General features: G+C 39.7%; 1 protein-coding gene across 8 annotated transcripts in view; it reads right to left on the bottom strand.

The window, feature by feature from the left end:
• NTNG1 (netrin G1) overlaps window positions 1–22,179 on the bottom strand; it is a 146,115-nt gene that overhangs the window by 57,601 nt on the left and 66,335 nt on the right. The window lies entirely within an intron of this gene.

Here is a 22,179-nt window from a genome sequence, read left to right as displayed (position 1 = left end):
CCCTCTTTTCCTAAAACTAGGACACTTACAGAATGGGAAGTTAGTTGCATAAACAATAAGGTATTTTCACCTCTTTAAATCCCTTTCCCATGGATGTCAAAACCAGCTAAAATCTATTTCTGTTTGGGGCTGGAGAGAAAACCAGTATTTAATGACCTTTCCTGTTTGTTTTCCTAATGACCGTACATCTAGTAATTTACAGAGTTCTCATGTGGGCATTTGTCACCTGTTCCATACAGTGACCAATAATTAGAGCAAAACAACATGTGGAATGGCCAAGTGCAAATTAACAGCTGTCAAGCTGACTTCCATTTGGAAGGAATATGACCTGAAGCAATTGGCCACATACATATATATCCCCAGGGTAAAACAAGCTTGCAGTTGTCATAAGTAGCTGCTGGAGAAAATCCACAAGAATATGTAATACAGTAGATGGTGGAGCATTCTCTCTGTGCTAGAAATGAATGCAACTGCTGTTATTTGAGCAATGCTCATTCTGAAGAGAAACAGATTCAACACCTTTAAAATTGAAATGACCAAAATGTACTCAATATGCTGGACAAGTGAAAGAGAGTAATTTTTACACAATTTACAAAATTTATGTGCTTGAAGACTAAATCAATTGTGAATTTTCAGTGAGTTGCCAGAGTAGAATGAAAGATGCTTGTCTGGGCATCAGTGAATGACTTCTATCTATTCACCAGACACTCAACCTTTTGGTAAAGGGTACTGCTATTAAAAAAAAAAAAGCCATGGGTTGTTTTAGTGTCCACAGGAATTTGGAAATGGAACACTCCAAACAGGAGACATATACAGTAAGAACAAGACCAAAAAATAGAGGAGAAAAGCAGGTAGCTAGAATAAATTGGAGAGAGGAAGGGACTGACTGGGGTCCTGCTCAAGGCATCTCGTGTGACTGCAACCAAGCCCCACCAGACAGAGACAGTGAGACATCCTGGAGGGCTACGTTTGTACCAGGTACAGGCAGCTTTGCACAAAGCCAGCAAAATGCATTTTCTTGTAGAAGTAGCTGTCAATCCTGTCAAATTTTAAAACCCTGTTAACTGAGATTTAAAACCCACAGCCCCCATACGGGCATTCAGACTAAACACACACAAAATAGACAAAGTAGGGACATTTTAGCCACTTAGCTTCCTAAATGGAAGAATTGCTAAATGGCTTTTCTTGTCCTAAACCAGTAGAATAATCAAAGATTCATTCAATCAATGCCTTTATGCAAATCAACTTATTTATATGCTTTATATGTATTTTTGAAAGCTTTCCCAGCAGAATTACCCCAAATGCTGCATCCTGTCTAAAAGAAAATTCCAAGTAATAACAAAAAACTGAAACCCCCCCCCCCCCCCAAAAAAAAAAAAAAAAAAGGAAAAAAAAAGAAAGAAAACTATGTGGAGAGAGTAGTGTAGCCTTCTAGGAGTACGATTTAAAGAGAATAAGAGAACAGTAAGTTTGATCACTGGAAAAAAAATAAAGGATTGATCTAAAACTTTTGTAGGCAGAGGATAGCCCAAATCTAATGTTAGTAACTGAGCAAAAAAAGAGCCAACAATGGTGAATTTCCAAATAATCCTCAGAATACTTCAAACTTAGTTGTGTACGCTTTCTAATGAGAAGAAAACACAGAAAAAATGTGTTCACTAAACTTTACTACAAGACTAGCTAAAATTAAGGTTAAAAGTACATTTATATTAAAAATGTCAAATTTGACTTAATAAGAGTTAGTTATACTGGGCACAAAAATAAATGTTTAAAACCGCCCCTAAACCTAAACCACAAATATCAGATAATGTGTGGTAAAAACTTTGCCTTTTTAGTGTATAAACAGAAGAGTTGGGTTTGGCTCATGTTTATTTTCATACAAGTATGAAAAATTCTGTAGATTAATGGAATCTGAAGCGATTGAACTGATAGTCTTCTTAGTGTCAGTAACTATAGATAAGGAGTAAAAGAGTGGAAGTGTAAGTAGAATAAGATGTTTGGAAGACTGAACCAGAGGCTCTGATTCTCCTCTTGCACCATTTTTTTTCTGAAGCCACTTGACAGATTTTGAAGAGATAGATCATGACTTCCACTGCAAATCAAGACTGTAGCTGAACAGTGAATGTGTGTAAAATGCAGGCAGTGCTAAAACTGGAAGAGAACAAGAAGCATCTGTAGAAAGCAAACTGGAGGGTACCATGTCTGGGGAAACCCAAGGCAGTATCAAAATCTGTGGTATATGTGGAGAGAGAAACAGGGAAATAATATTTCATATGCTTTTGGTTTTTTATGAAGGGTGCACTAGGAATTGGGTAATCTGTCCCAGGGACCTCATCAGAGTGTACATATGCACAGTCTCAGAGACTTCTGCAAAGAGCAATGCGTGTTGTGCTTGAGGGACAGGCTTCTCTGGATGACTGAGAGAGGTAAATGAGCGGAGCGGGGCTCAGAGATGACTAGAGTACAATAAAAAGCTGCTTCTATTTGCAGAATAGGCAGTAAGAAAAACAAATATTTAGGATTACAGAAAGAGAGGGCTATTTTGGTAAAAGTAGCACCCAGACAGACCATGAGAGAATCACTCTTTTTATGAGATACACTGGATTGTCAGTGGTGTGAAAACAAAGCAGCACATTCTGGACCGTAGGAATTTCAGCTGTCAATCAGCTGAGCACCGCTGATCTGGGAGCTGACTTGAGCTCCCAGCAGATCACTCAAGACGTGCAATCAGCTTCCTATGGAGGATACCCAAATTCATCCCTTTCTTATGGAAGATTACCTTTCTTTTCTACTGTGGCAAGAAGGAAGGATTTTGTTATCTTATATGAATATCCATGGTGATAAATTATTACTGAAAATCCTAGGTACCATTTGTAATTTTATTAACCACTTGCTTTGAAGGTTCCCAGCTGTTACTGCTGTCAATCTAAAATACTAACAAAAGGTTTAATTACATACAAAGAACATTTAACACAACAATTCCATAGCCTGTGTTGATGTTTCCATTGGCAGAATGTGATTGCTTCAGCTGCTCCATAACAGTGGAGAAGGTCTGAAAACCTAAAAAACTGATTTCACCTCCAGTATACTGACAGTATTCTATGCCCATTTAGAAATCCAAAGAAGAAAGTCCAAGCCCTGTAGATGGTATGATGTACACACACCCAGAAAGGCAATTACCGGGCAGCAGTGGGTGGGTAGCAGCTGCTGGCACACCAAGTGGGTTTGCCTATGCAGAGAAGGGAATGACAGAGGGAGCTGTAATCAGTACAGCAGGTTGGAGTGCACAGGTTAAGGTCTGGAAAACAGAGGAGGATCTGTGCTGCAGCCTCTGCACTGCACTCGCTAACAGCTTAAGGGCAAAATCTCATGTAAGGACACAGCAAATGTTAAGGGCAAAGTGCAGTTCTGAGATACAGTACATGCTCACTGTAAATGGCACTGCTGAGGTCTAATCCTTGTATGACTTTACAGAGAATGACTGAAGTCCATGATTATAAATATCAACAACTCCATGGACAATTAGGTCACGTATGGAGAGATGTAGGCCTTGAAATGGCTTTCTACCTGAAGGGAAAAGCTGTCTGCCATTTATATCTGGTGACAGTTTTGCAGACTTTTTTATTATTGCTCCTGGTGGGGCAGATCTGTCAGTGCTGAGCTTGTGGTAGTGAATGCCATGGCCCCACAAAACTTGTCTGCATTTGGAAACTTCCACCCTGATGTTTCTGCAGCACAGTGGATATCCATCTTCTCAGTTCAACCTGCTAAGCAGCCTGGTTATAGCACACGCAAGAACACATTTCCCTCAATGTGCAAATTCAATTTTGAATCACTGGAGATTGATATTGCTGTCCAATGCTATAAACCCTAATTGTGTGGGAGAACAAATTTGTTTTTCTGACCACTCATCTCTGACAGACTCATTATTTTGTCATAAAGCAATTGAAATGATATTTTTGGCAGTTACATAAGGCCCAGGAGCGCTCTGGCGCACTGACGGAGCAGTGCTGTTGTGGTGGGAGCCCTGGGTGTGCTGTGCTCCTCACAGACTCTATTTACATACAGGCAAGTGACATTAAAATGCTGTAAATATCACCAAGGTAATTGCTAATAGCGTGCTGATGCTCTCGCAGGGGAGTGCCAACCAACAGACTGGGGGCACGTGAGGGGATCCTTGATGTTCAAGAGATCATTCACGAGAAAGAAAGACAAGAGGAGCTCTTTGATACATTTTTAACGACTAGCCATATGTTCCTCACTTAGATACATCTTTGAATCATTCTAGGTCATTGCCAAAGTTTAGAAAATTAACTTGAAACCAACTTGGAAGCCTTCTGCACAGACTCCACTTCTGCACGCCACGAGTCGGCTCCCTGCTCCCAGGTAAGCAAAGCCTGAGCTTGCAGAAGGGTTGGTGTGTTTGCTCTTCACATTACTGCCCACACAACGAAAAATACCATCCCCACATAGTTTTAATTAGGCACTTCAAAATACTGTTGGCAATGTTAGGAGCCTTAGTCAGCTCCCCAGTGCTAGCAACTACTTCCAGCACCTTGTTACAGTCGTCCTAAAGGACTTGGCCGTGTTTATCATGACATCAAACGTGTTAAGGCTGTCATCTACATTATGCATCTCAAGCTTACTAATGACCTTGAGGCAGCTTCCCCAGTGAGGTTTAGTTTTGTAATGTAATGTAGACAGAGGAAAATTCCACATTACAAATACATTTGAAGTGATACTCCAGCAAGGAAGGAGGATGAGATATAAATTGAGAAAGCAAAAGTCAAAATATACCATGAAATCTTTGTCACTGAATCATTATTTTTCAGATTTAAATTTGTTTTTTTTTACTCTTCATGAGACAGATTTTACATAACTTGAAAAACCATATGTACAGGTAAGTTACAAAACTCTTACACTGTTTGTGCAAGTGTACAAGGTAAACATCATTACTTAGGTAAGTCCAGTTATCCTTTAATTTTCTCTCACAAGTAAACACATTTTCATTGAGGCTCACAGTCTCAGAAACATCATGTTGGCTGAACATTATTATTTGTTATATTCTAAGATTTTTCCATGTCATGTCAAAACCCCAAAGTATGCTGATCCTTACTGCAGTTTTCTAAGCTTAATAGATTTTGTGGGGATAAAAACAAGTATAAAAGATACTGTTGTGAAGAAATAAAAATGACTGCTGGCCAATTTATTTCTGTGGGGATGCAGCAGACACACTTTCGTCAAAGCGGTACCAAGATAATTACTGCAATCTTGGCTACCAATGCTCACTGTGAGGACTACCCATCTGAAGTTTTGAGCTAAAAGGGTCAAAACCACCTAAGGACAGTTGACAATCAGAAAATGGCATGGCTTGCTGGCTGCAAGTAGGTCTGCTGAACAAATGTTCTGGCTCACATGAAGCAAAAAAGTAACTTCTGTTTTCTATTAATATTTTCTTTTTGAGTCATATGAGTCTCAGGTGCACAATGATGTATGGAATCTAAATGCAGAGTGGGCACTGCATCTTTTTCTGGACATTAGGAGAAAGACCCCTGTGGTCTGGTGGTTAAATGTAGCCACTACAGTGAGAGTAATGAAATGTGAGTCCTTTTTTCACTTGTTTATTTCTGGAAATGCATTTGGTCACCAGTTTTTTCCTTGTCCTTTTCCCTGAATTTATCTAATACATCATAATCTCTCACTGAAAAAAAAAAATTCCTTTGTGGAATAGGGCTACATCAATAAATAAGGGATAAACAATTCAATAATAACAAATATAACTTTGTACAGGTAGATATATTATTCTTTCATTTGCAAAGCAAGGACTAATGGTGGATCAGGTTTTTAAGCTTCTTAAATCTGTAAGTAGCTTTGTGGTTAGAAAAGAAGTTTAACCTGTGCTCAGTAATCCTGCTGCACCTTAGTACCTTACAATCCAGAGATTTACAGAAGCTTCTTCAACTTTATTCTTTACTGTTTCGTTTTCACTGCTAAATTTGGGAGGAAATTGAATTAGATTCCCACAGGCAGTATGGAAAATTGGGGAAAATAGCTTCTTATTCTCCCTCAGCTGAATATAATGTATCTAGTGGGGAACAGCAAAGCCGTGGCACAGAGAGCATGTTTGCTTTGCTTTCTCAGCGGCCTACTTCCAAGCAGTTTGGAGAGCTTGAAATTAAAAAAGAAAACAAAGTCCAAAAGGGCAGCATAATTCCCTTTCCCTCAGTCCCAAGGCTCACAGAAAGCTTGCAGGGCATGGAATTGCCCACTGTTTGCACTAAGCCAACCCAACAATAAGAGAATGCAAGTGCTAAATTTAAATGTTAATAAGATTTATTGTGTTCATATGCTAGTAAGCATTTCTATATACTGGCAAGTAAATGCTGGCAATACAAACAAATACAGCATCATTACTGATCCACTTATATCTCAACCTGTATTTGATTAAGATTGATTATTGTCTGATAGATGCATACTATCTTCATTTTGAAGCAAAATATCATTGAGGCAGGTCCTTCTGGCTTTGCTTCTCCTTTTCCCCTGCCTCTTTCAGACAGAGGGCCACAACCTACCATACCGTGCCAAATAAACGAAATGTTTCTGAAATGCAGTAGTTTACCAAATGACAGCCTTCCAGACAAAAAGAGGCAACTGAAAACGTTGCAGCCTAGATCATCAGCACTCATCACAAACCCAGATAGGAGGCAGTAACCTGAGCAAATGTCTCAGTAGTTGAGCATTTATAACTGTTCTGATTTTGTGACTGCATAAAGGAATGTCACAGACCAACAGATATTCTGACTTCAGAGAATATTCAGACTTGCTTCAGTTTCTTAGATCCAAAGTCTAAAAGTAATCCACTGATACTTTTGTCTAATAGAACAGAACAGCTAATTATGAGTCCTAGTTATACCAGTTTACCACATAAAAAAATAACTATCCTTAAATGCTTTTATCAACTTAGCCAAGTGGAGTGGACACATACTTTTTCTAACTTTGATTCCATATTCTCTAAGTGTGAAAGCAGAAATACGTGTCTGAACATATAGCTGCTGTTAGCTGCTGTAGAAAATTAACTTCCATTCCCTTCCTAAGCATTCATTTTTGCATTTTCTTCAGAGGTATTAGTTTTTATGGAAATGTGTCAATAAAGAAAGTGATTATAAAATCTGCTAGAGTTTGCCAGCAGCGTGTTCTGCAAATACTTTCACTCGTGAACACACTTTGTCAGATTCTTAGCCGATGTAAATCCATCTGGCTCCTGTAAATTCAATGAATTTATGTTAGTTCACACTGCCTGAAATGAAGCCTAATTTGTTTCCAGCTTTCATTCATATTATCCTAAGCTTGGTGGCTGTATTTTTAGGTAACGACAGATAATCTTTTTATAATTTGCAGTGGCAGGTCCAAGGCCTTGAAAAATCATGGGATGGAAACTGGGAATCAGTGGATGATCAGGAGCCCAGGTGTGATGTGCTTAGGGACAGGACTGCTGACAAGGCAGGATGCCAGTATTCCACATTGTTTCCATGCATCTGTTTTGCTCTAATCTTTAACCTCAGAAATAGGAAGCTTTTCTTACCTACATGAAGGATGCTGACAAAGGTGGTCATGTCTCTCCCAGAGAAGCAGCAAAACCTCTTGTGAAGATGAAGATCAAGGTCAAAAATGACAGTTTCTTCCAGTGCTACCAACTGGTCATTTAACACTAGTGATTGTTTTTGTAGGTTCCCAGACTACCAATGAAGAAGTGAGAAAAAGTAACTGATGTAAACTCTAAGTACATCAGTGTTACAAGTTGTTTTGCTTTTTCTTTCTCTCACTTGAGAATTTTTTTATTTCTCATTGGAATCCCTTTGGTCTTACCTACTAAATTGCTGTACTTCACACAGCAATCAATGTCTTTACACAGGGATGGGATGAGAGGGCACAGGGGGAAGCAGGTGTTGCAGAGGTACTACAGAGCTAAGGTATTTGAGTTGCCATGATGTATCTCCTGTTTTAACTGCTTTGCTCTAAATATAAAGAAAAAAACTAGGAGATGGTAAAAACCTGAATATCCTCAGCTCCCCATAGTGTTACATATCAGAGTGGCAAGGTGTACTGGGACAAGAATACACTCCTCTCCACCCACCAGCTGGAATAACACAGTCTGCTTGGCAGTACCCTGCCATTGTCTGCCTGATGAATTTAGGAAGCATGCAAATCTGAGATGTGACAACTACTCATTGTCATCAGGATATTAACAAAGAAAAGCTTTTGGTATTTTTAATTTTTTTGGTGCTGTCCAATGTCCTTCTTACCCATTCTTAGTTTGCCATCTATCATTGAGCAGTTATCATTATCAACAAGTCAACAGACATGAAAAGATACCTGAAAACCACCTTCTGTCTTAATCATTAATCATGATACTACCACCAGGCAGAATTTAACCACTGTATTGCAGAAATCTAGATCTAAGAATGTAGTACACAAATCTTGCATGAAAGGTGAAGCAATATATCACTGCAAATTTTTATAGCTTACAAATTTAAAAAGAGAAGTTAAGAAATCTTTAGGAGTCACTTTTTTCTTTTTTCTCCTGATATAAACCTGAAGACTGGATTTGAAATAAAGAGAAGTTAAGAAATCTTTAGGAGTCACTTTTTCTTTTTTTTTCTCCTGATACAAATCTCAACACTGGATTTGAAACTCCCGGCATTGTGCTAATGTGCATCACCACTTTCAAGTTTATTGAGAAATCATTTTTTCTGGGTTTAGTTTAATTAATAAATACCAGTCTTACATCTGCTCAGCAGCACTCCCAAGAAAGCTGCTCTAAGATGCCAGTGATTACGCCAAGCTTCCTGTCTTTATTTGTAAGTAGTATTTCACAGCATCAGCTGCCAGCTGGTCCCAAATTCTTTTTCCCAGCACAACACTGAAAAGGAACAATTTGTTGTGCAGGAGGTCTAAAATTGTGGCCATTAAATTACCATCCAAGTGGACATGGTTTACAAATCCCATTCAAAAATGTCATTTAACTATCTGCAGTGGAAGAAATTTTATTCTTGCATGCAGCAATACCCCAAGCGAGCTGTTAGGAATTTGTGTCCATGACTGATGCAGGACAGACCTGGCTGAAGCAGAAATGTCTTTACTAGCTTAGAAAAAGACTCAGGGTGTAGCACCTATTGTGTCACAGTAGGGAATAAAGTATTTATTGTCAAGAGAGCAGTGTTTCTGCTACATGAGAAACAAGCAAGGTTAATTTCATACTGATTTTGGTAACCTTTGGGGGACTATAACCAAGAAAAGCAGCATAAAGATATCCATGTGTATAGTGAATTCAACACCAGGGAAACCAGCTCTGTGAAGCCATACATCTGCTGCTCTTCTTAAAAGGTTTGAAAGCATTTGTTTAAGAAACTTCCCAAAGACTAATTTAACAGCTAAAACGTGTCCCCTGGAGTCACTGCTGTGGATGGCATACATGGAGGAGTGGGGTATGGGCTGTAACTGGTTGCCTCCAAGGGAGAGAGAGTGTGCCTTGTGCCACTCTGAGCAGTGCTCCTGGAGGAACAGGGCTCGCTGCTGTCCTTGCTGGTGGAACCTCTGCATGCCAGGCAGCTGCAGAGCTGGGAGGGCAGGATCCCTGTGGGATGCAGAACAGCCCATCCCACCCACACTGGCTTTTGGCACCAGGTATCACCTGAAAAAGTGAGATCTCTGATAGCTTAAATGCAATGAACAGCCAGGTCCTGCTCCTACTGCAGTCAGTAACAGGAAAGGCTTTCCTGTGGGCACTGCTACCAGGATTCAATGAGGAACCTTCTCCCCTGCTTCTTCTCTGATAGGCACCTGTTGTGACCAGCTCTGCGTCAAATCCCTCTAGTTATGCTTGTGTCTGTAGGTGAGGGGATTTTACAAATCAAAAAGTCCTGAAGAGATTTTCACCTCCTTTCCAAATAAACACAAAGACCAGGGAAAAAATTTGTTTCCAAGAGGATGAGTTGCATTGAAAAAAAAGCAAACACAAAGCAGAATCATTGATGGAGGCTGTCTAACCCTGCCAGAGGTGCTGCTTCAACTGCAGTGACAGCAGCCATGCAGGATGTGCAAGGATATGGAGCTGGAGTGAGGGAAAGGAGCCAGCAGAAAAGCTTCAGGCAGGTCATCAGAAGACCCACTTACTTCTCTTTGAAGAGAGCCAGGAAGAAGTCAGACTTTTATCCAAAGATAAAGGGTCTGTTGAACATATCTCCGTTTTTTTGCTATGTGTCTTGGCCACCTTTTGCTTTAGGTGAACCACCAGTACACACAACCCGCGATAAAGCATACCAAAAGACAAAGGCTAAGTTTTCTTTCCAGTTTAGTTCTGTTAATGGTTACATGTGACCTAACAGTCCCTGAAAAGCCCAGTCTGTAAGTACTTTAAACAGAAAAAAAATCAGATTTCCTTTTTTTTTTTGTTTTGTTTGTTTTATAGGAGATGTGTTGGGGAAAGGTAAAAAATATTGATAAAAGCACTCTTTTATTTTCAATATCACCATGAAATGTCTGGACACTGTTTGGACATTTAGAAAAACTGCTGGCGTAAGTCAGGGCATAAATAGAAATGTAATTCAGGTGATTGTCTTTTCAGAGTTTTGAGAATCCAGACAAGAAAACTTTTGGCATATGATTTATGGCCTTCCCTCTTAGTGGATATTTTAAAATGATAAATATGTAAAATATTGTTGAATTGTGCAGACTAATGCTTAATTCTGAAAACTAGCTTAACGTTTCTCTTTTCAGGCTCATTCCTGCCTTCACTTCATCTGCACAGAAGGCACCGCCCGAGGTTCAGCGCTGTAACCACTCTGAAAGGCACCATTTTACCAGGTAAACGGAGTCCTGCAGGTGTGCAGGTGCTGCTGCATGGTGCCTCGGTGCCTCTGTCCTGGGCAGCCTGGCCGTGGCTCCCGCGCTCCGAGCCCGCGGCTGCTCGCTGCCAGCTCCTGCTGCCTCTGCTCCGCGCCTCGGAGGCTGCAGCAGAGCAAGGTGCTTACATGAGGCCAGGTGAGTTGATCTCTTTTTGAAAAACCACGTTGCTGAACTTCAGCATTAAGGATAATGATAAAGCAGGTCTGTTCTCTTCTGGAGTGGGTATTCATGATTAAACCAGCAAAGCTGAGAGTGCTTAACAACCTGATCAGAGCAAGGGAAGCCTAGTAAAGGTTTCAAAACTAGTTTTCTCTTGGTGTTTTCTTGTGTTTCATTAAGGTTGACTTTTAAAATGCTTAGGCCTCATAATTCCACCTAAAGTAACTGGGAATTGGTAGCTGCTTATTATCAAAGCAGACACTCCCAATCTACTTTAAAATACACAGAGCTTTTACAGTTCCTCTTTTTTCCTTTTTTTTTTCATTTGGTTTTTCATCTTGATTAGAGTCATAACTTGAAAGAGAAAAGTGTAAAAACGAAACAACATTTCTCAGTGTTTATCATGTTAGCCTCAATCTTTTAACTTCTAAATTCCATACAATAGAAGCTCCTTGTCACAGAATAATTCCTTTTGGAATGATTATGATATGAATTATTTGCCAGTAGTGCCATTGCAAGTAATTGATTTTTTCAGCTCACTGACTGAACTGAAAAAAGAAACTGGGGGGAAAAGATCATTTGTGTCAAATGAAATGTGTAGTTTTATTTTCAGATTTTAAACTACACTTTAGAATATTTTTGACAATTTTAAAAGAAACATATTTCCAATGGAAAAATTGCACCTCTTTTGAGCTTTTAGAAAAGTTAGTCAAAAGTATTTACTAATGTGGGTTAAATTCTGAAGATGCTTTCAGCCATCCTGGACAGAAATTTCTTCTGTGAATGATTTATACTTCAAAAATACTAATCCTTGGGTCACCCTATTTCTAGCCCTGTTGGTTATTATAACACAGCAAACACAATGATATATCTTAGGAGTAATTTTAAATAGTTTAGGCTATAAAGTCCTAAGTGTATCTTTTTAATTTGGGAAAACAATTCTTCTTTCATCTAATGTACTTCAATTGTTGATTTTGTGAGAGAAAACTTATTTTCTTTCTCAGAAATACCCTATAACAGTACTTTTTAATTATAGACACTACTTATTGTTATCTTGAAGCCAATAAACTGGCTAGAACTGAAATGTTTTATTATGTTGTATTAAAGTCAGAGGAATTATACAAAGATGGGAAAATACTTTCTAGTATTAGAATGCTTGAGATAGGTGATAAATGGTCCCATTTTCACTTACTTTTTACCAAAGAAAAATTTAAAGGGAATAATTTAAGTGCAGAATCACAGAACAGTCTGAGTTGGAATGACCCACAATGTGATCCCTAGATGGTCTCTGGGTGTGACTCCTAATGGCTGACAAGGTCTTCTCAGAGCTGGGTGGCCAGAGTGGGGCAGGCCTGGCCAGAGGCAGCTGGAAAGGAGCTCTGACAGCTCAGATGGTGAAAGGCAGAGGGGACCTGGCTTCTGGCACTGGCCTTGGAGCAGCAAGTGGGTGATGTGTGTGGATATGAGCAGGTGGCACATGTGGACAGGAGCAGGTGACATGCGTGGACACGGGCAGGTGACATGCTGACAGGAGCAGGTGACACGTGTGGACATGCATACAGGCCTGCTCATCGTGGTACCACCAGTGCTGGTTTTCCCCCAGAGCCAAAAATAGCTCTGCCATTGGGTTTAATACTTGTCCTAGCCACAAACTTACGTGACATGGGACAAGAGACTTCGTGTATGTCACTGTGAAAAGGGGTTGCTGACACTGCTTTGGGAAGCTGAAGTGACAAAGGGCTGGTAGTTTTAAAGCCTTGTATTTTAAAGTCTTAAAATTCTGACCTTATGTCAGATGAGAATAAAATAGGGATGGCTTTTGGCCTTCAAGTGCTCTGGAACATTTATTATTCATGTTTGTTTTTAACAAATACTGGGTAAATCAAAGAATGTTCACACAGACACTGCAGTGTCCACGGAGAGGCTGGGAAAATGTTTTTGTTGCCTATGAAAACAGACATGCTGGGGGGTTGAATGTGATCCAGTGACTATAATATTCCATGTACCAGAAGAACTAAACAACTTCATTTATATTTTAAATGTTTCAAATCAATACTTCCCTTCATATTCTGTGACCCCCGCCAGGAAACTCTTATAACTGAAAATTTAAAGAATAGATTTTAAGTTATGAATAATGTAAGGCTGTCATAGGGGAAAGCAACAGTGAAATACTGCTGACAGAAACAATCAGTACATGTTTATACTGAAGAACAAACCTTAGCAATTCCATCTTGCATAACATAGCTTTTAAAATCCTATACAAACTTTTCAGTTTTCCCTGAAATGTCAAGCAGTCTTCCTCAGCCTTAAACTCCACTGGAAAATATACAAGCTGTTTCTGTTTCTCAAAGACTGAGTTAATCTGGAAGTAAAATGTATGCATATATAAAATAAATAGCTCTATGAAAAATAATAGAGTACTAATAGATGCAGGTAAAGGAAGAGCTTAGATTTGGAAAAAAAAATCCAGAAGTCCTTAATACAAGGAGGTCTAGCAGTATCTATTTTTCAAGCAGCAGGTTATTAGCAGGAATAGATCTAGCAAGACAGAACAGGATCCATTTTGGGGCACAGTCAGATGGTGAACAAGAGCTTCCTTGCACTAAAGCATTCTTCAGGGCATAAGTGTGCTGTTTGAGTTTTGTTTGCACACTGACAGAGAGTTGCCATCCATTGAAAATGAGAAGAGGTATTTGTCATGTAGACCTGATGTAAGAGCCATGGTGCCCTGAGAGGATCCTTATAAAAATGCTTGCATGACACAGAGCTTTATCTTAAATGCATTGGGGCATAATTATCACAAACTCCCTGAATTATGCAAATAAAAAATCAAGAAGAAAAACATAATGGCCATTTCATTAGGAAATATTTTTCTAAGGAATACTTCTGGGGATGAAGGAGTTATTGTTTGCATCTGATGTGTTTATAGCTGTGTTCTCTCTCAGACAGTGAGGGCTGCAGAGGGGAAGGAGGGAGACAGTTCACTGGAATTTAGGATGGTGCCCACAGCAGTCATGACCTCCTTTCCCACCAATACTGTTCATTGTTGCTCCTCATCTACTCTCATGCCTGCTCAGCATTTCCTCCTGTTGACCTACACAAGCCAGGAGGAGGGAGCATTATTCAGAAGCGTCCCCAGATCTTGTTAAAGCAGTTCTTTGCTTGCAAACTGGGGGAAAAAAAATCAGGAGAGAAAAAGGGCAGCACTTGTAGATTTTCTGGTATACACAGCTTTATCATGATAAATAGCAGATTGACTGAGCCAAATGACTTAGTGGCCATATAATCACATCACAAAGGGGATAAGCTTCTGGCATCTGTTCTTCTAACTGAAGTTGAATGTAGCTTGTTGGGTTTTTTTTTTAATTTTTTTTTTTTTTTGTTTGAGAATGCAATATTTCTATTACTCTTCCTTTTTTTCCCCCCTATGCAAATATCTCCTGTATTTTGTCTTAGTTTTACTGCTTCATGATATTCTCTGGGTTTTCAGATGCTGACCTCTATAAAATAAGGAAAAAAGTCTTAGTCTATAACAGGTTTCTCTTGAGGTGCAAGCATTGCAGAATGGGAACTCTGAGAACAACCCCAACCAAGCAGCTGCCCCCTGTCAGTCTTACCAGCCCTTGCTTCTGTAGCTGCAAGGCAGGACAAGTGTCCTGCTCTCCCCTACACCTCTGGGCAATTCTTTGTCTTTTCTTGCTTAACTAATGTAGTTATGGCAGCTGGTTTTGATTTTTGGGGTTTCTTTAATATGCTAAGTTTATGATTATATAAAAACTACACATTTTATGTGCTAGGAATTAGGGGGAAGCTCCTGCATACAGGACACTGAGACTGGACTTTATGGTGTATTAACTGTGTTTGCAGCAATATTTGCACAACTGTCCAAAAGATCTCTCTCCTGTTACAACACACACTCAGCCCATTTTAAATTGCTAAATCTTTTTCAGTGAAAGTAAGCACTTTTTTTTGTGGTCCTAATATGTGCAAGAGATTTTTCAAAAGCCCTGGTATAATAAAACACAGTCAAAAATTCCAACATCTCAAATTTTTTCCAAGAGTCAGCACTCAACCACTGTTACATAATTTAATTTTAAATGCCAAATGTCTCTAAAAATCTGTGAGTGATGCATCAAGTGATGCTCTTTGGATGAAGCCTTTAGAGCATATGTATCTCCCCTCCCCAATTCACAAGCAGGCTGAATGTCAGCCACACACTTGTGCATTTGTTAGGTATGACTGCACAGGGAGGAAACCAGGGAACATTAAAGGTATATCCTTTGGAATCAAAGCACACAGCCCTTTGTCATTCCTGTGGTATTGCTGTCTCACATCTCTCCTATTTAAAGCATCTATATTTTATGAAGCACTAACAGACAAACAAACAAACCAACATATAGACCACAAAGTCAGCATTAGCCTCCAAAAGCAGCCATTGGAAAGACAAGGCATTTCAGGATCTGCTCTATCAGTACAGTGATTCAGTATCTTTAAAACCCTAAAGTTCTGATATATATTTTAAGGCATCAAGTCTGAAGCATGAGATATTTGCACATGGCAGAATGGAGGCCATTGCTGTCATCCACCTGGCAGGATTACTGTTGGAAAGAATCACCACACTGAGGGTTACTCCTGCAGGGTCTAACTGATCTGCCTGATGAGAAGGTACAATGATGCAAACTGCTTTGGGTGTGTAGGAGTTCTACACTATTGAGCCTTTCTTACAAGACATGCACACTAAAGGGGAAATGAAATATTATTTTTCATTTTCATTTCATCCAACTCTTTCTCCACTCCCCTGTCACCACTCAGGAATAAAACATGGAAAAGGAGGATGAAGCCCTTTATTCATACCTGCCCGAACCCATCCCATCTAGCTTCTGGATTAGGTAAAACATTTTCAGTAGCAGAATTATTAGTAGCAGATTAACTGATTTTTAGCTCATTACTAACTGTAAGCCACCATTTTCAAACCACAGCTTCCCATCTTTTAATTCTCCTCCTGTGTTGCAGAGGGGAAGGAGCTGCCCTTGCTGGCAGACTGCAATTCCAAGGGGAGATAAATGATTAAAAATGTAACTGGCTCCTTGCTGTTTTGCTGTCCTGCTGGAAGAATTATTTCAGGGGCATTCAAAGGAAGGAAGGCATGGTTCCATAAACACAGGATCCTTAATGAAGCTTGTTAAATGATAAGCAATTTTCTGCATTGACAAAGTAGAATTGCTTGACTTTTTTATTCCAAAGGGAGATGTTCCTCCAGAAGGTTTCCATTCCTTCTTTGAGCCACTTGGGCAGCGACTGAAGGAGTGATGATCACATCATGGAAAAGAGAATCAAAGACTGTGAGAAATGAGCAGTGGAGCTACATGGGCTGTGGGACAAGGGAAGGAGGATTTCCTGAAGCGGGTCACTGACAAAACAGATGCCTTGTCACACTGCACCTCTCTTCCCTGGCCCAGCTGCCATTGCTGCTCCCTCTTCCTGCTGGCTCCACTCCCCCAAGGGAGCAGCAGTTTGTGGACCTGCTGTGCTCTAACTGCGGGCCAGAAATTGTAATTAAAAAAAACAAAACCCAAAACAATTTTTCCAAGTCAATTCATGGTTGTGCTTACATGGCAAAATCAACAGCTCTAGCTCTAAGGGAAGAAACAGCCCACAGTTCAATAAATATGAGAAAAATCTAAGGCCAAAGAAAAAGATCAGCTACTGAGGGAATGAATTTTATGTTTCCTCTCCTGCACAAAAGGCTGCCAGAGTTCCTGGACTCCAGTGCATGTTCATGTGCTTGGATTGGCTTTTCTGAACAGGCCTAAACCAAAGCACTATAGAACCATTACCAAAAAGTTAAATTACTATGGTTATGACAATTTCAGTAAACACCATTCCAACATCTAAAGATCCTTAATGCACAAGAGAGTTGAAGGGGGAAAAAAAGTAAAATCTGTTTTACCACCTACAAAAGTCACAAACAATAAACAGTACTGCAACCATTCTGTATCTGGTAACTGGCATTAAAATATATATATAAAGTATTCTGGGAACGGAAGCAATGCTTCAGTTCAATAAAACTAATGTAATTAAAGAGAAAGAATCCTGTTTTTCCTCTGCTTGCAATTTCAAATGAGAGCTTCTTAAAACTTGTGACCATTGCTGGAATCCAATTCAGGACCTCAGCTTATCAAATTCCCTGCTCTGGCACCATGCCTTTGAGGTATTACGAAGTGCTGCTCATCACAGCATCCCTGTCTGTCTATAAATGCTCCCAATAACTTTAAAGTGCAGATACCTCATTTTGAAACAGGCAAGTGTTCACTGTGAATCAAAATGGAGTCACCAAACATGTGCAGCCTTCAGCTGGTGCTTCTTTTCTTGCAAGGTAACAAAGGAAAACGTGTTGGAACAAAAAGTCTCTTTGTAACACTTTAAACTTGGAAAGCTTTGCAGGACAGCACACCTACACAATGCCACAGCTTTTTGAGACCCTGTGGACCTCATATCTTCTTCTGTAATTTGTTCTGGGACGGGGAAACTGCCAGGATAACGAGCTCTCCTGCAGCCTCTTCCCCTGCAGGTGCTTCCCTGGAAGCACAATCTTAAATCAGACACGGCCATGCCAGACGTAACCTCCTGAACAAATGCTCCCACTGTGGTCTGAGCAAGCCATGGCAGCACTAGTGTCTGACTTTGATGAAATCACAAACTTCTTTTCCATTCAGACAGTGGAAGCCAAATTAATTCCTCAGCTTTTTTAATGCTTAGAGCTCCATCTCAGGAATTCAATACAGGAACATATTAATCTCTCTGATAGGTGACGGTGCAATATATTACTGATGGGGGAGCCAGCACGTCAGCACTGTGATAGTGACCCTGACCAGCAGATGACTGAATGGGTAAGGAGTGAAGCAGCTGCTCTGGCTTGAAGGCACAGCCTCAACTTCGGCAGGCAGTCCTTCACTCTTGCCCCACTGCTAATTTTCCAACACATTACTTTGTGGCTTGGGTATCTAGGAAACCTCATTAGGAAGGTATGTGACAGCCCCTGATAATACATGTCTGTGGCAAAATAATTGATCCCTCTTTGCAGTGGTGATCTTTAATGCTCAGAGGGCATGGGAGGTTATTAGATGGAAGGCACCCTTTGATGGTCTCCAGTGTAATACGTTACCAGACAGCAATGTGCCTATCTATCACTTACAAAATAATGTCATCCCTGAAAAAGGGCCTGGCAGTTGGTGTTAGGGAGGAAGGGGGTTTAATTTTATTTGTGGATGAAAAGATGTCCTGAGAAAAGTGTGCAGCCTGATTATTTATTGGCTTTTCAAAAGCACTCAGCACAATATAAGAAAAACATCAGGCTCTCCAATACGGTGGTTAACATTGCTGTTACAGACTCTAGCCTTGAAATCAAGTTCAAGCTGAAGAACAAAATTACCTCTTACAATATGTGGTTTACTTCTGAAAATGAAAAGGGTAAGAGACGTATTAGCAATGTTGGCATTAGTGGAGGCAGCTGTTTTTAGATATTTGGTATTTCAGGGATGTGAGTTTAGCATCGTTACTAGAAGTACAGCTTACTATATTCCTTTGCTAACTTTCCAACAGTGAGCAGATGGTTACCCTATTACCAACCATTTGCATTTAACATATTGTAGTGATTTATATACCACATGTCACTGAGCAAAGTAAAAACAGTCGATGGTAACTAATTAGTTGAGTGTGAAGATGCATATCTCAATGTATATATTCTTATTGTAATAAAATTTAATCTTCTTGGTTGTTATTATGTTTAATGTCTGGTGTAACAGAGATACTGGTGGCAGTTAAATGTGAACTTTCATGTCACTTTACCATTGAGACAGTATTGGTATCATTAACATTTCCACCAGCACTCCTTTACATGCCTATTTTATGAATGATGGTGCACAGAGGGTAGATTATAACAATCCATTGTTCTTCTCTACCAATCCTTCTTAAGTGTATTTCAAAGTACTTTACAAATCCTAATGTATCATATTGGCTCATATTACAGGACAACAGACATCTGGAGAGGGTGGAAGTGGGAATGTTGCTTGGAAGAGAAGAAAGAACTCAGAGCTACCATAAAGACAGAAATGGATTTAAGAGAGAAAATGAAAATAACCACAAGGTCTTCAGGGGAGTTTGCAAAGAACAAGCAGACAACTACTGACATTTACATGAACATCAAAGTCAGAAGACAGACTCAAGGGTTCAGAAGAAGAACTCAACTTTAGAAGCCTGCCCTGCACAACTAGGATATGGGCAGGTCTATATGCCAAGTATCGCACTACCCATGGTATGTCCCAAGGCCTGATCAGATTTAATGTTCAGTATGAAACTATGGATTATCTGCCTTATCCTGAAATGGTTTTTGTTCACTTTTTGGCTTATTTCAAAATGGTGGCCATCACCCCAGAGATGTCAAAATAATTTATAGTGAAGTACAGCTGGGTTGTTCCAGAGTATACCAGCATTTCTAGCATAAAAGTCTGGATTAACTGTTGTGTGAACAACCAGGTACTGTTGACAGACTGACTCTAAGGCTCCAAGGCTTCAGTATGCTGCAAAAATTACAGGTGGTCTCATTTGGGAGTGGCAGTATGTCAAGAAGTTCAGCAGTTCCTGCTCCCTGCCAATGTTATTAGGACACCTCTTGCTTCTCAGCTTCCTTTCATTTCTACCATATCCAGCAGATCTCCAGGGACACAGCCTGTTCTCCTGCAAAGGGCTGCAGCCAGCATTCTGCTTTCCTGAATGCGTCAGCAGCCAGACTTTCTCTTGGGAATACGACCTGCAGTGTAACTCCTCGGCTCCTTTTCCCTGACCATATTGCTGCCTGCTAAAATTGCAGCATTGCCATTTGTTTCTGTAGCTTTTCCTTGCTTTTCCATGAACTAGATGATAATCTGTAGGAAAGTATTGAAAACTTACCCTGTAGCTGAGTCCAGTTAACAATACGCTTCACCTGTGTTTTACTGAGGATTTTTCACTACAGCCTGCTGTGATCAAATAGGGACTGTGATGATTCCCTTTGAGCACGGGTCACTAGTACTGCTGAGGCACAAAAATCCCAGAGGTGGACTCCAGAGGGAATGGTAGGAAGGGTCTCGCAGACCCCATATAATGATACCATTAGACCTTGACCTTTACTAATTCACTTTCTAGTTTCTGAATAGGTGACTGTACCACTGGACTGAACAAACTGGCTGCTTTACATCAGCTCTATCATGAGGACATGAGACAGGATGAACAGACTGAGAGGTATGGTTTTTTCTTTTTTTTTTTTTTTTTTTTTTTTTTTAACAGAAGCTGGGATAGCTGCCTGACTACTGTCCTCCCTCCCTCCTTTTTCCCTCTTTTGTTCCTTTTGGGTTTTTTTTTTTTACCTTTTCAGGCAGGCATTTGAAACTCAATGGGTTAATAAGGGTAACTTCACTCAAATTACTCCTGATTTACAGGATGGCATCTGAAATGAATGTCAGGACTGGTCTTTTGTTTCAGTACTTAACTTCTAACATGTTGGGAGTGATACAGAGCATACTATGGCACTGTTCTAAAGGGAAATGAGAGGAAAGACAGTGGGATAACTCTCTTAGTTTCAGATATTTCCCTAGATCACAGCTGAATGATGGGTTATTTATTACCAAAAAAAAAAATAAAAAATTAATAGAGAGAGAAACATCAGCTATGTCAAGAGAAAGTGAGTGAATATTTTGGGTTCAGCTACTGCTTTCTAAGGCACTTCACATGCTGAGAAGTTTCAGGGAAGAATCAGCTCCAAAGCAGACACAGTCAGGTAGTGACATGAACAAAACTATAATGGCAGGCAATGCCACCACACTGGTACCCATGCAAAAGATCAGAATGTGAACTTAAAAAAACCCCAAACAAACCCATGCCTAAAAAATGGTAGTTTGGAAATTTTTAAACTTTTAATGTGATAATATGTTGTACCACTCCAGCTTTAACTTCAACTAGAAGGACATCCCTGTGCCAGGAATCATTTGTATATGTGATACAGAAGATCCTTAAGCTTATTTCAGTGTTTGCATTAAATTGCACTCTTTTCAAAAGCTTAAAGGAAAGAAAGTTTCTGCAAGCTATTGGAGTCACTGAATTTATTCAGAAAGGCTCTTTGGATTCCTTCTCAGCATACAAAGCAATACAGAAAGAAAAATCCTCATTTCTTTCATCAGGATTTTTATCTCTACTCCTTTAATATTCAATGGAAAAATGAATTATACTACAAAAAGGCTTGGTGCCTCTCCTCAATAACCCTGATCCTGCATGATACTGAGCTTTCTTGAAAGACAGCTGGGGGAGATCAGTAGGGAAATGCTTGATGTCTTGCAAAAAAAGAAAAGATGACCAGATGCTAATGAGCAAAGGTGGTGAGTGAATCCTGGGGATTTAAACCCACTGATTTCAAAAGCATATGTATTTTGAATGAGGGTCTTAGACAACATTCAGCCTCCACTGCTCTGCTCCCCTTCCAGCCACTGTGACTGAGGCCACACTGAGCTGATGGACAGGACTTGTGCCATCAGGATGGAGGGTAGAAATCAGTATTATCTGAACACAGGCAGGAGTAAAATCCACCCAGAACACCTGTACTGAGTAAACCCCTAGAGAATGCTCATGTGTGAATAAAGACCATGACCATTTATTTCAGCTCCTGATGACCCTAGATTTGCTTACAGAAAGCGAAGGACCATTTTCCTTAGTGACGTATTACAGTAGATATATTAAAAAAGCAAAAATTGCCCTTGGGACTTACAGATCAATTGACATGCTCTTAAATACATGTTTCTTTTTCTTTCCTGTTCTCTAATGAGTTTATAATTTAATCAGAGAAACTGCTACATTCCCTCCAAATACTAGTGAAAATCTCAAAGGAGAAAAGCTGCTTATGCAAGTGTTCCTGTAAAACAAAGAGTATTCAAGTATGGCAAATAAATACTAGAGTCAAGAATGGTATTCAGTCATCTCCTTAAAAGCTTGAAGCTTACATATCTTAATATTGATGGTCTGGTTCTGAGCTGAACATCAATTAAAACATTATCTATTATAAATAAAACTACAGCATTTGTATAGATT

Source organism: Passer montanus, unplaced genomic scaffold (assembly GCF_014805655.1).
Source record: "Passer montanus isolate IOZ18808 unplaced genomic scaffold, ASM1480565v1 scaffold58, whole genome shotgun sequence".
NCBI classification, from domain to species: Eukaryota; Metazoa; Chordata; class Aves; order Passeriformes; family Passeridae; genus Passer; species Passer montanus.
Note: the sequence above shows the minus strand (reverse complement) of the source record. Positions and strands in the feature narration are given on the sequence as shown.